Raw genomic sequence first — 13,449 nt, 5'->3', positions numbered from 1 at the left:
TTATCCTGCACAAACCTACAAATGAAGCTTTCCCTGATGTTTTTGTGCATTTTTTGAATTTGTGCATGTACCTGCACATTAACTCTTCATTTTTATAATTCACACTTTCAGATGCCATTTATGTACAAACACAGTACTATAGCTGTTGTGTTCCTGAGTCAACCACAGGAGTCACAGGTATCACCCATTAGCCTCTGTGCTGATCTTGGCATCAAATTCAATGGTGCCCCGTGTCACATAAATATCTTAGTATATAGAAGGTTTTTGCTCCTATGGTAGGTTTGAATGGTTTTAATTTATCTGCCTTATATCTATGATAGGTTTCCACACTACCTCTATTACCTGCTATATACAGTGGGGTTATACATGAGATTTTGGGTTTTTTAAATAGCGTTCTTAGAGTTCGTGATAGAACAATATGAAAACAACTTTAATATCCATCGGTAGAGAACTAATTAAATTAATTCAGTTTCTCTACTAAATCTATTATGTGACATTAAAAATAATGAGGTCAATCCAAATATGAGATAATAAATACATCACCAAGTCTATTGTTTAACTGAAAACAGTGAAGTGCAGAATAGTTTTATAGTGTTCTCCCATTTGTGTGTGTTTTTTTTTAAGTTATGTATCTCTGGAAGCTTACATGAGATTGGCAAAACAATGTTTGGCTCTGATAAGGAAGTCTTGGTGGTGGACAATAGAGATGGAAAAAAGGTTACTTTTTACTGTATACACTTTTGTACAGTTTTTTCCCTATATATTTGTAATCTTTTTTAAAAGAACATACCATGTACAATTTTTAAAAAGCATATTTATGAATACAGGGGAAATAGACCTTTGAGACGCGAGCAGCTATACACAAAGCCCACATTTCCGTAAAAGAGATTGGGTCACATTCAGGTGTTCACGCCAAACACTATTTATTATTTAAGACAGAGGATTAGAAATTAGATACACCTATAACATCCACAAGTAAGAAAAATTGACAGCACAAAGAAGAAACAGAAACTATACGTTAAAAGCTAGGAGATCTATAAAAATATAGCAGCCAAATGTGTTTTTTTTAAATTGTGGCATAAAAAAACCACAATATAAGTTTATATAAACTTACTTTCAATGATTTTTAAGTGTACAGTACAGGATTGTTAATATATGCACATTGCTGCACAATGGATCTCTAGAACTTCTTCATCATGCATTACTGAAATTCTACCCCACTGGCAACAGTTCTTTGTTTCCCTGTCGGCCAGCCTCTGACAATCACTATTCTACTCTCTGGTTCTATGAGTTGGATTACTTTGGACAACTCATATAAGGAGAATCATGCTGCATTTGTCTTTTTGGTGACAGGTTTATTTCACTTAGCATCATGTCCTCATAACATCCATGTTGGAGCACATGCCAGAATTTCCTTTTTTTTTTTAAAGCTGAATAATATTCCACTGTATACATATACATATGCACATACATATACATATATATACACACATATACATATATATATGTATGTATATATATATATATATACACATATATATATACCATATTTTCTTTACCCATTTACCCACTGATGGACATTTAGGTTGCTTCTACATCTTGGCTACTGTGAATAATGCTGCAATGAGCATGGATGCAAATATCACTTCAAGATCCCGCTTCCATTGGCTTTAAGCTTGCCTTTATGCCAGTACCATACTGCTTTTTTCTTATTTTTTTTAATTTTACTTATTGTCAACCTAGTTAACATATAGTGTAGTCTTGGCCTCAGGAGTAGATTCCAGTGATTCATCACTTACTTACAGCACCCAGTGCTCATCCCAACAAATGCCCTCTTTAATGCCCATCATCCATTTAACCCACCCCCACCCCCTCAACCCTCAGTCTGTTCTCTGTATTTGAGAGTCTCTTATGGTTTGCTTTCCTCTCTATTTTTATCTTATTTTTCCTACCCTTGCCCTATGATCATCTGTTAAGTTTCTCAAATTCCACATGAGTAAAATCATGTGTATCTGTCTTTCTATAACTGATTTATTTCACTTAGCATAATACCCTCCAGGTCCATCCACACTGTTGCAAGTGGCAAGATTTCATTCTTTTTCATTGCCGAGTAGTATTCCTGTGTGTGTGTGTGTGTGTGTGTGTGTGTGTGTGTGTGTGTATACATACCACATCTTCTTAATCAATTCATCAGTTGGTGGACATTGGGCTTTTTCCATACTTTGGCTATTGTTGATAGTACCACTACAAACATTGGGGTGCATGTGCCCCTTCAAATCAGCACTCCTGTACCCTTTGGATAAATTCCTAGCAGTGCAATTGCTGGATTGTAAGATAATTCTATTTTTAATTTTTTGAGGAACCTCCACACTGTTTTCCAGAGTGGCTGCACCAGTTTGCATTCCTACCAACAGGGCAAGAGGGTTCCCCTTTCTCCACATCCTCGCCAGCACCTGCTGTTTCCTGAGTTGTTAATTTTAGCCACTTTGACCAGTGTGAGGTGGTATCTCATTGTGGTTTTGATTATATTTCCCTGATGATGAGTGATGTTGAGCATCTTTTCATGTGTCTGTTTGCCATACAGATATCTTCTTTGGAGAATTGTCTATTCATGTCTTCTGCCCATTTCTTCACCAGATTATTTGTTTTTTAGGTGTTGGGTTTGGTAAATTCTTTATAGATTTTGGATACTAACCCTTTATCTGATACATCATTTGCAAATATCTTCTCCCATTCCATCAGTTGCCTTTCAGTTTTATTGATTGTTTCCTTTGTTATGCAGAAGCTTTTTGTCTTGAGAAGGCCCATAGTTCATTTTTGCTTTTATTTCCCTTGCCTTTGGAGACATGTCAAGTAAGAAGTTTCTGAGCCCAAGGTCAAAGAGGATGCTGTTTGTTTTCTCCTGCAGGATTTTGATGGTTTCCTGCCTCACATACTTTTTGCTTTTTAATGTTTGTTTATTTTTGAGAGAGAGAGAGTGAGAGCAGGGGAGGGGCAGAGAGGGAGGGGACAGAAGATCTGAAGAGGGCTCTGTTCTGACAGCAGAGAGCCCAATGGGGGGGCACAAAGTCATGAACTATGAGATCATGACCTGAGCCAAAGTCAGACAATTAATCAACTGAGCCACACAGGTGCCCCCATACTGTTTTTTTTACTGTAGCTTTGTCATGTGTTTTAAAATCAAGAAATGTGAGGCCTCCAGCTCTGTTCTGTCTCAAGATTGTTTGGATATTCCCAGTCTTTTGTGATTTTAAATTTCAGATAATTTTCTATTCTGCAAAAAACTCCATTGGTATTTTGATAGGGATTGCATTGGATCTGTAGATTGCTTTGGGTAGTACAGACATGTCAACAATGTTAATTCTTCCAATCCATAAACATGGGATGTCTTTCCATTTATTTGTGTCTTCTTTCATTTCTTTCAGTAATGTTTTGAAGATTTCAGTGTACAAGTCTTTTGCTTCCTTGAGTAAGTTTGTTCCTAAGTATTTTTTCTGATGCTATCATAAATTAAATTGTATTCTTAATTTCCTTTTTGAATTGTTTATTGGTTTTGTATAAAAATACAACTGATTTTTGAGCACTGATTTTGTATTCTACAATTCTGCTGATTCATTTCTTAGTTCTAACAGTTTCTTTGTGGAACCTTTAGAGTTTTCTATGTGTAAGAAATGTCATCTGTGAAGGAAACAATTTTACTTCTTCCTTTTCAACTTGGATGCCACTTTTTTTCTTTTTTTCTTGCTTAACTGTAATGGCTAAGTTTCCAATACTATGTTGAATAAAATTGAGAGAAGAGTAATCTTTGTCTAGTTCCTGATCTCAGAGGAAAAGCTTTCAGTTACTCACCATTGAAAATAATGTTGGGGCACCTGGGTGGCTCAGTCAGTTGGGCAACCGACTTCGGCTCAGGTCATGATCTCACGGTCCATGAGTTCGAGCCCCACATCAGGCTCTGTGCTGATAGCTCAGAGCCTGGAGCCTGTTTCAGAGTCTGTGTCTCCCTCTCTCTCTGACCTTCCCCCATTCATGCTCTGTCTCTCTCTGTCTCTAAAATGAATAAACGTTAAAAAAAATTAAAAAAAAAAAGAAAATAATGTTAACATCATATTATGCTAAGGTTAGTAACATAATATGTTGGGGTAATTTTCTCCCATTCCTAGTTTGTTGAGCATTTTTATCATGAAAACACATTGAATTTTGTCAATTGCTTTTTGCATCATTTGAGATAATCATGTGATTTTGTCTTTCGTTCTGTTCATATGATTTATCACATTGATTAGGTTTTGTATGTTGAACCACCCTTGCATCCCAGGGATAAATCCTACTTGGTCATTGTATAATTCTTTTAAGGTGCTGTTGAATTTGGTTTTTAAGTGTTTTGTTGAGAATGTTTGTATCAATACGGGTTTGTAGTTTCTTTTCTTGTAGTATCTTTGTCTAAAGACCCAAATGATTTTTATTATAAGGGAAAACATACTTCAGCCCATGAGAGTATCATGTTATTATACCAGTAATAAATGAGGTCTATAATAATGGCCCTGAATTATCAAAAAAAAAATAGTAAAATAAAATAAATTATGTTTATGTGCCCCTTAAAGAGGCAGAAAAGTACATAGCTTCTAACAATAATGGTTAATTTTTTAAGGTTCGTTATTTTTTTTTAAAGTTTATTTATTCATTCTGAGACAGAGAGAGAGAGAGAAGAGGAGAGGGGCAGAGAGACAGAAAGAGAGAGAGAGAGAGAGACAGAGAGAGAGAGAATCCCAAGCAGGCTCCACACCATCAGCGCAGAGCCCCACAAAGGGCTTGAACATATGAACCGTGAGATCATGACCTGAGCCAAAATCAAGAGTCAGACTCTTAACCACCTGAGCCACCCAGGCGCCCCTAAGGTTCATTATTAAAAGGAACACTTGTCTGCTACCTGGAAAGGCCTTCTTAATGTTAGATTAATAAGCTATAACCATCTGTGCTTCTCAACATCATAGTAGTTTTCCTCTGCAATTCTAGAAACCAAAGAATGCCACAGAAACCAAGCTTATAGTGTGTGGTTTTAAGCCTAATTCATGTAAGATTAAGAGAGCTGCAGACCATAACACATCATCTTTCACTGTGGAAACACAGCTTCTAACACAGTGGAGAGCAGTGGCAAAGCTGTCCAAGGAAATCTACCTGTTTTGATCCTGTCCCTTTGGAGCAGAGAGTGATTTCATGCACTTGTTTAGAAAGTATTATATAGAAATTACCCTTTAGTCCTTTCTTCTAAAACTGCAAGATCAATTTTGGAATACAAAGAAAAGAAATTTTGTTGGCTTTTGAAATGAATTTTTTCCCCCCTCTTCATTTAATATTTGTTTTGCTAATTCTTCTGTGTCTCTGTTGATGGTATTTACTGTTCTGTTGCTAATGTAGTTTTTGGTCTTTAAAGCTTTTAACCTTTCATCTTCAGCAATTCAAGTGGGTTTAAGAAATCTCTTTCACTTTCCCATGTCTAAAAATGGATTTTCAATCAAATTCTCTTTCAGACGACCTAAACACTTTGTTACCTGTGGCCTCGGAATCACAGAGGCCTTTATGAACTGTCTGTTTAGTGACCTTTTTGAAGGGCTGGTTATTGTTATTTTTTTTCTTTTTTCTTTTTCTGGTTAGTATTCCTTCCATCCTTCCATCCTCCCTCCCTTCCTTCCTTCCTTCCTTCCTTCCTTCATCCTTTTCTACTCCTTCTTTTTCAGATAGTATTAGGGGTCAGAGATTTAAATAGGGGCTGTCGGATTTGGATGCTGTGTTACAGTCATAGGAGAAAGGCAGATTTCAAGAAGTCATAATTAATTGTTTTCTTCTTTGGTCAGTTGGTTTATTACTTCTTAAAGAATTTATCCATTCAAGTCTAATTTTAAAAGCTTGAAATGTCTGGGCTTTTCAAATGGTTATTCACATCTCTAAAGCATCAAGGTAATCTTTGCTACAAATTATGGTAGAAGTTTTAACTGTTATTTCCCATCATGGCAAACAGCTTAATTGAGATGCTCGATTATCCCCTCAGCCTTCAAAAAATTCCAGTGTACCAAGATTGAATCCAATTTAAATTCCTTTGCGTGATAAATTCTTCCGTGATGTAACAATATTATCTTATTTCCAATGATGTAGAAGGTGTGGAAACCCATTTTTTTCTACATCTCTCCTTTAAAAAAAAAAAAATAAACCTTCCTTCCAAAATTTTTGCAGCACATTTGCTCAAATATAGCATCCTTGGTTGTTTCTTTGGGGTTTTAATTATATCAATCTTTTTATAAAAGGATTTTGAGGTAGAGCCTAGCACATTCCATTCACGCACTGCAGTGATTAATTCCTATTGCTGCTCAGTCACTTGTTACTTTATTTTTAGGGGCAAATTTATAGCAAGTCCTGGATCACATGTACAATGGTATTTGAAGTATCTGCAGCTGCTTACATAGCAGAAGTTCCAAGCTACATTCCTGTTGTGAATCATAGGTTTGTGAGGACTGTGCCACAGCAGCAAGAAAAAGAGTTAGCCTTATGGAAATGTGCATGCACTCACACATACATATACAAGTCTCCAAAGAGTCTCAATGTGCAAAATTAAGATCATCCTTTAAGTGTCTTATCAGGAAGATGTCACCTTCAATGAATGCTATTTACATCTAGTCAAGTATATTCTTCAATCAAGAATCTTCGATACTCCTGCATACATACATACACGTATATCTGTCTATATGTCACACAGAAATACACGTATGTCGTATAGATGACCTAACCATTTTTCCAGTTTAAAAATTCTATGGTACAATATTCTCTCCCATATTTCACCATGGAGCTGCCATTGGGTGATTTGTATCGAGGGCATCCCAGTGAGGTGCTGCTACCTGTCATATGGTAATTTATCTAGGCCTTTTTGGGTCAACCACCGAAACCCACTCTGCTTTCATATGGATTTAACTCACACAGAAATCATCACAAGTCACAGTGCTCATAATGGAAGTTAGGCATTCAGACTCTGGAGTTAGACTGCCTGGGTTTGAATCTCAGCTCTCTTTCCAAACTGGGTGGCCTTGGGCAAGTACCTCCATCTCTCTAAGCCTCGATTTTGTCTTCTGCTTACCTCCGAGGACTGCTTTACGGTGAAATGAGATAATGCACATAAAAATGCTTAGGACAATTTGGGCTCTTGATAAGCCCTCAGCACATATAAGCTATTTTTGCTATTCTGAAGAAGCAGGAGAGAGGACCAGTGCTTAGGTAGTGCTCTTAACTGAGTTGAGTGGAGAGGCCACCGTAGGAACAGGTGCATTGTGGAAACGAACATGTGTCCCTTCAAGTAGTATCCAACAGAACACTTAAAATTCCTTAGTGATGGTACAATCTTTGAGGATGAAGGCCTCTTGACCAAAAATGGGCTCTATCTCAAGGAGAAAAGGATAATTGTCTCAGATGGAGGCTGGCTAAAACAGGGAAGAAAATACTTATCTCGACTTCCTTGGGACTGATTCAACGCTTCCTGAATTCAGAAGTTATGTAAGGAAAAGTATATGCCCCCTAACAAAAATTATCATGTGTCTCAAAACACAAAAACACTTACAATGACTATAAAACATGCTGATAAGTTCACCGTAATAAATCAATCTAATATCAATCAACTATAACATAAGACCATAAGGGTAGAGAAAGTTGTCGGTTATGCTCACAGATATTTTCTGGGGCTAGTACATAGGAGACACTCATAAGGTTTTACCGAACCGAATGAACCAATGATGCATAGGCTCTTTAGGGACCTGGCAAATTCGATCATAAAGTGACATTCTAGCATGTCTGATTTTTGAACCCTGATTTTGAGGACGATGATTATATAGATAGAGATATGGAGAGGGTTGTTTTTTAGGAATAAGGAATGGCACAAAATTAAAACTTTTACATAAGAGGAGGAAATTTTTGGTTGGGTTAGCATTGTCCTACTTTAATGCTGTAAGCAGTTATACTGCAATTCCTGCCTTGTGACTGTTCCCTCTTGTTAGATAGTGTTAGCGTGGCCATAGACATTTGGGCAAATCTGTCTAAGGCAGTGGTTCTTAAAGGCGAGGGGAGTGAGAGTGATTTTGCTCCCCAGAGGATGTCTGGCCATGTCTGGAGAACTTTTTGGTTGTCACGACTGCACATACATTATCGGAATCTACAGAGTAAATGCTGTTAAACAGCCTACAATGCATAGGATGGGCCCCCACAACAAAGAACTACCTAGTCCAAAATGTCAGTGTAGCCATGGTTGAGAAACTCTGGGCTAAGGAGAGCTTGAGTGGAGAATATGTTCAGTTTGGATTTGGTGGGTATATTTTTTTATTTACAGTCACATCCCTCCTTGTATAGAAAGAATGCCTGTACCTATGAATGCCTTGTGTAGAAAGTTAAATCCACTGTAGCTATGGACCCTGTGTAGTGACACCCAGGGACCAGACCAAAGGTTATTTTGCCCTATAAAAGTGGAAATAAGTCCTAAGATGTTCTTTTGGTAGGGGCCTAGGGCAGACTGCCCCAAGATGGACCACTTTGGCATAACAATTATTTCAAGTTAAAAGTAATCAAAATGCAGCAGATGCAAGAAAGCTCTCTGCCTCCCCCTCAACTGCCTAAATTTACATTGGAAAGAAGAGACTGTACCAGAAAGAGAGCGATTAGCAGAGACCCCTCCCCCCCTTATCCCCTTCGGCTTTGGCAAAAGCTTTAGACCCCACAAAATCACTCTGGGATTTATAGTTTGTGTTTCAAAAGGATTTATCTTTGTGAAAAAACCCTGCCAATGTGTGTGCGTGCGTGTGTGTGTGTGTGTGTGTGTGTGTGTGAAATATATGTAACTAATCTTTCCTTTTTCCTCTTTCCTTTCCTTTTCTTCTTTTCTTGTCTTTTGTTTTCATTTCGTTTTGTTTCGTTTCATCAACTTCACCCAGACCTGATCCTCATCAACCCTGAGACTCTTACAGTAGCCTCAGGCTGGCGTTCCTGACCCAGAATACATGCCCTCACACACCGTCCATCCTGCAACAACCTCAGTCCACTGAATGTTCATGAAATGCTGCTGTAAGCACACTACACAACCATGAACAAAGAGAACGGCCCTGGACAGGGTGCTCCCTTGACAGCCTGTGCATCCCTCTCTCCTGGCCTTATTGCTGGGCCTGGTAACTGTCTTCCCCTCTAGTCTGTGGAGTCCTGGAACGACATGAGATCTTCATCTTAAAAAAAAAATTTTTTTTAATGTTTTATTTATTTTTGAGACAGAGAGAGACAGAGCATGAACAGGGGAGGGGCAGAGAGAGAGGCAGACACAGAATCTGAAACAGGCTCCAGGCTCTGAGCTGTCAGCACATAGCCGGACGCAGGGCTTGAACTCAGGAACCCTGAGATTATGACCTGAGCCAAAGTCGGATGCTTAACCGACTGAGGCACCCAGGCGCCCTGAGATCTTCATCTTAAAGTGACTACAGCCGCGCCTGACTCAGATCTCGGGAACAGTTTGGTGTGTCTACTTCACATCTATTTCGTTGACACGGAAAATCATAAATGCACATTATACTTGAGCCATCACAGCTTGCTATCCAGAGCCCTACACCTTTGCAACTGCTCTCTGAAGAGCCTGCTGCAGTTTGCAGTTCAGCCTTTTCCAGGTAACAGTGGCTCGAGCCTGGTATCAGGTCAAAGAGAATGGAAACACAGAGCCTCCTGCCGACTGGCCGTCGGGGACAGTTGTTTCTTGGTCACCAACAGGACAGCCTCGGAGCAGTCCTGCCCTCCTTGCTAATGACAACCCCAACGCTGCCCCGCGGGCAACAGCTGTCTGCAAGCTGGCTGTTGCCCTGGCTCTGCCCTGGTCGGGAAGTGCGGGGCCACGCCTGGAGGAGACCAGGTCCCCTGCGGGCGCAGGAGCGGCGTGGGGGAAAGGCCCGGGAATTCAAGGTCGCGCGGAGAGAAGAAGCGGAAGTGACTAAGAAGGAATAAGGAAAAAGACTTTTCAAATAAGGTTGGGAAAGGACCTGTGTCAGTGCACCAATTACACATAAAAGGAAAGCTGTTAACATATAATTCTTCTTCAGAATTAAAAGGCTGAATTCCCCAGAGGTAATATCTACACACACACACACACACACACACACACACACACACACACACACACAGTTCTCTTCGTTGCTGGGGGCCACATTTGAGCAAACGGCCATAATGTGAAAGAGCAATCAGTATATTCATGAATTCCTATATTTACCTTTAAATTCCAAAAGCTGTTTATTTGTTTTGCTAATAGATTTGGGCCGTGATGATAGGCTATTGAGAGGCATTAAAAGGTGCCCAGATTTTACAAGTTTGTTTAAATTTCACAAGTCTGGAGTGTTAGTTGAGGAAATTCAAGCAGCCAGTGGTTTCAAATGCTAACACTTCCAATAAAGGCCCGAGGCTTTATTTAGATTAACCAATTAGCAATTATAATTCAATGGTAAACAGAAAGTGAGTTCATTAATTTGTTAATTGTGCTGCTGAACTACAGACATTAGCTTTTCAAACATACTTTTAAGAGATACGTTATTTTAAACGTTCGGAAATTGTCAAAGATCTGTGTGAAAAGGCAAGCCCAAGATGTTTTCACAAAGAGCCAGCTCTTGACCTTGCCAGCAAAATCCTCTTTTTAGCGATACATTTATTCATAAAATTGATTGCCTTAACATCTTCTTGAGTTTCTGAAACTTACAGCAATGTGCATTTATTATCCAGGATCAATGAGACCGATAAAAAATTGCAATAACTGAAGAGAATATAATACTCTCTTTGAACTTTATTGTTGCTTTCCTTGACCCTCTTTCAATTTGACATTTTAACAACTTGGAGAAATATAGATTATAGAGGCTTGGCCCAAACAGCAAATGTTTTCTCAACTAATCCCCTAAGAATTAAACCATTTAATTTTAGTGAACAGAAAAAGTGATAAATTACTTGGGATTATACCTCAAAGGTATAAACCCTGTGCAGATGGGTTGCAAAATGATTGTGAGAGAGTAAATCTTGAACTGCAAATATGCAAGATTATTCAGGCACTGACCTTCCTTATAGGTTAGGAAAGCCATGTATGCCTAAATGTCTATTTCAAACTTTAGTTGGAAGCAGTGAAATCAATTCACGTCAAAGCAGGATGAAATCTGATTTTAAAAATCGAATTATTTCAGTGATTTGGCCAAAGGTCACTAGTTAGATACGTTGAATAGCTATGTTAAATATTATTCATCTCATGATAGGAAACAACCTTAATCTCTGTTTATTATGTATGAACTACTGTAGCCAAGGACCAAAGGTATAAAAATCCCAAGGCCAAAAGCATGTCTAGTGAACGGGCATAATAAGCTATTTCTTTAATAGACTTGATAGCCAAATACAATAAAACTCGAATTTCCATCTGCACTCAGCTCTCAGGATCAGCAGGGAAATTCTGTGGATGGGCACAGGTGTCCAGTGTTTTGTAATCCTTGACAAAATGTGCAACATGCATTACTGCTTTTAGTAAATTCACTCCAAAGCCCAAGCTTACATCATCATATTGCAATATATACATTTTTTAAGAAGGGAGAGAGAGAGAGAGATGCACCTAATTTCATTTGTGCTCAGGGGCTGAGTTTGGGGCCAGGCTTCGAGGCCCCACTCATGTGGGAAGAGCCGTATCACAAGCACACAGGTCTCCCTGTATGCCCTTTATCAGTTCTCTCATCCCCAGGCCACGCCAGCCTGTACCATTTGTTGTTTCTTTAAAAGGCTATTCTTATGGAATATAAAATATAATTCACTTAAAGCTAATTATCTGCATAACCAAAATCATTTTGTAACTCTCTCCGTTTTAGAAAACACTGAGAAGTCTGACTATAGGTTAAACAATCGCAGAATGTGACACTAAGCTACAAACTCTCTTTTTTATCTCCCTCATAGTACACAGTCTGATCAGTGTTTGAATTCGTTAAGCTGCTCTGCTTTCATTTTCCTATAATTAAGTTGTAAAATAATTACCATGATCATTAAGCGTCCATATAAGACTTTATACATTCAAAGTGTTTCACAATCATTTATTTTACAAAGTATATCATTCTGTAAATCAAGCTTTATCATGTCCTATGTTAGTCTGACAACCATGTTCTACATGATCAGATTAACAGGTGATATATCAATTTTAGAGGCAAAGGTTACTCTTTATTCAAGATGCATATCCATTATTTATTTGTGTCCTTTGACCTTTGTGCAGCCTAAACATGTTGTTTTTATTCTATCAGGAGTCAGAAGGATCCTAGAGAAGACCAAGAGAGGTGCCTTTTCAAAGTGCCATGGAGAGAGCTGGTGGAGCCCCACGAATAGGTCTGAGACATGTCACCATTCAGGGCACTCAAGCATCAGTATTTGCCACCCTGGCTCTTCTGTGTTAGAAACTGGTCAGTTGTTATAAAACCATGAAATAAACCCAAGTACTGGACAAGTATCTACAGGGGAGGTGCTGATGTTTCCATGTGACAGAGATTGTATATATGGAAATGTCAGAACCTCTCCTTTATTGGTCCAAAGAAAGGTATATCTCACTAATCCTTCCTGTAGGAAAGAGGGGTGCAGATCCAGGAATCTATTCTTGTCTCATCGTGTCTCCTACCTAGGGAGTCTTCTCAGCCACTGCTGCCACATGGGTCTCTAAACATTCTCCCTCCTAGGACTGACATCTCTTGTCCATGGGATCCCCCAAAGAGAATAAAGGCAGATCTGGATAGCACAGAAAAAACAAAAATGAAAGATGGGGAGGGACAGACAGATAGACAGTTGGCAATTGCTCAAATCTGTGGATCCAGCCATTGAAAAGCCACAGATTCCCTTTCTACTATGCCTAATCTGAGTTTGAGTTCTGACAATTTAGAACCTTATTACTGGATGAGGCTGGATATAATCCAAATGCCAACAGTGGTAACCATGAACTTTGTGTTTTTGCTTTATCTGTATTTCCTTGTTCTTTCTTTTCTTTTCTTTTTTTTTTTTTTACAATGACTATCTTTTATTTGTGTGATAAAAACAAGTAATACATAAAAGTGATTGAGTACAGCTGGGGCAATTAGAGAAATAGGTGATTCGATGGAATACCCTGAGCTAGATAGACTCTACCATAACACTTCTTGAATTTGATTCTAGCAGCTGTGCTCTTCCCTGCCTTATCTATAGACAGCACGTTCCTGGGGCAGTGGCCAGGTTCTATTCAATGTCACAATTCCAGAACCCAGCACCATACCTAACAGAAGTTACCACGAATTATGGTTTTGTTGACCCTATGACTTGAAGCCACCCAAGATACTTATAATCTAATTGGAAAGACAAGAAACATGGAGAAGGGTATATATTCCTTTTAAGGCAACACAGCGTCTTTGCCCAAATTTG

This window comes from Acinonyx jubatus, chromosome A1 (genome assembly GCF_027475565.1).
Source record: "Acinonyx jubatus isolate Ajub_Pintada_27869175 chromosome A1, VMU_Ajub_asm_v1.0, whole genome shotgun sequence".
Lineage (NCBI taxonomy): Eukaryota > Metazoa > Chordata > Mammalia > Carnivora > Felidae > Acinonyx > Acinonyx jubatus.
The sequence above is the reverse complement of the archived record's forward strand: the minus strand, read 5'-3'. Positions refer to the sequence as shown.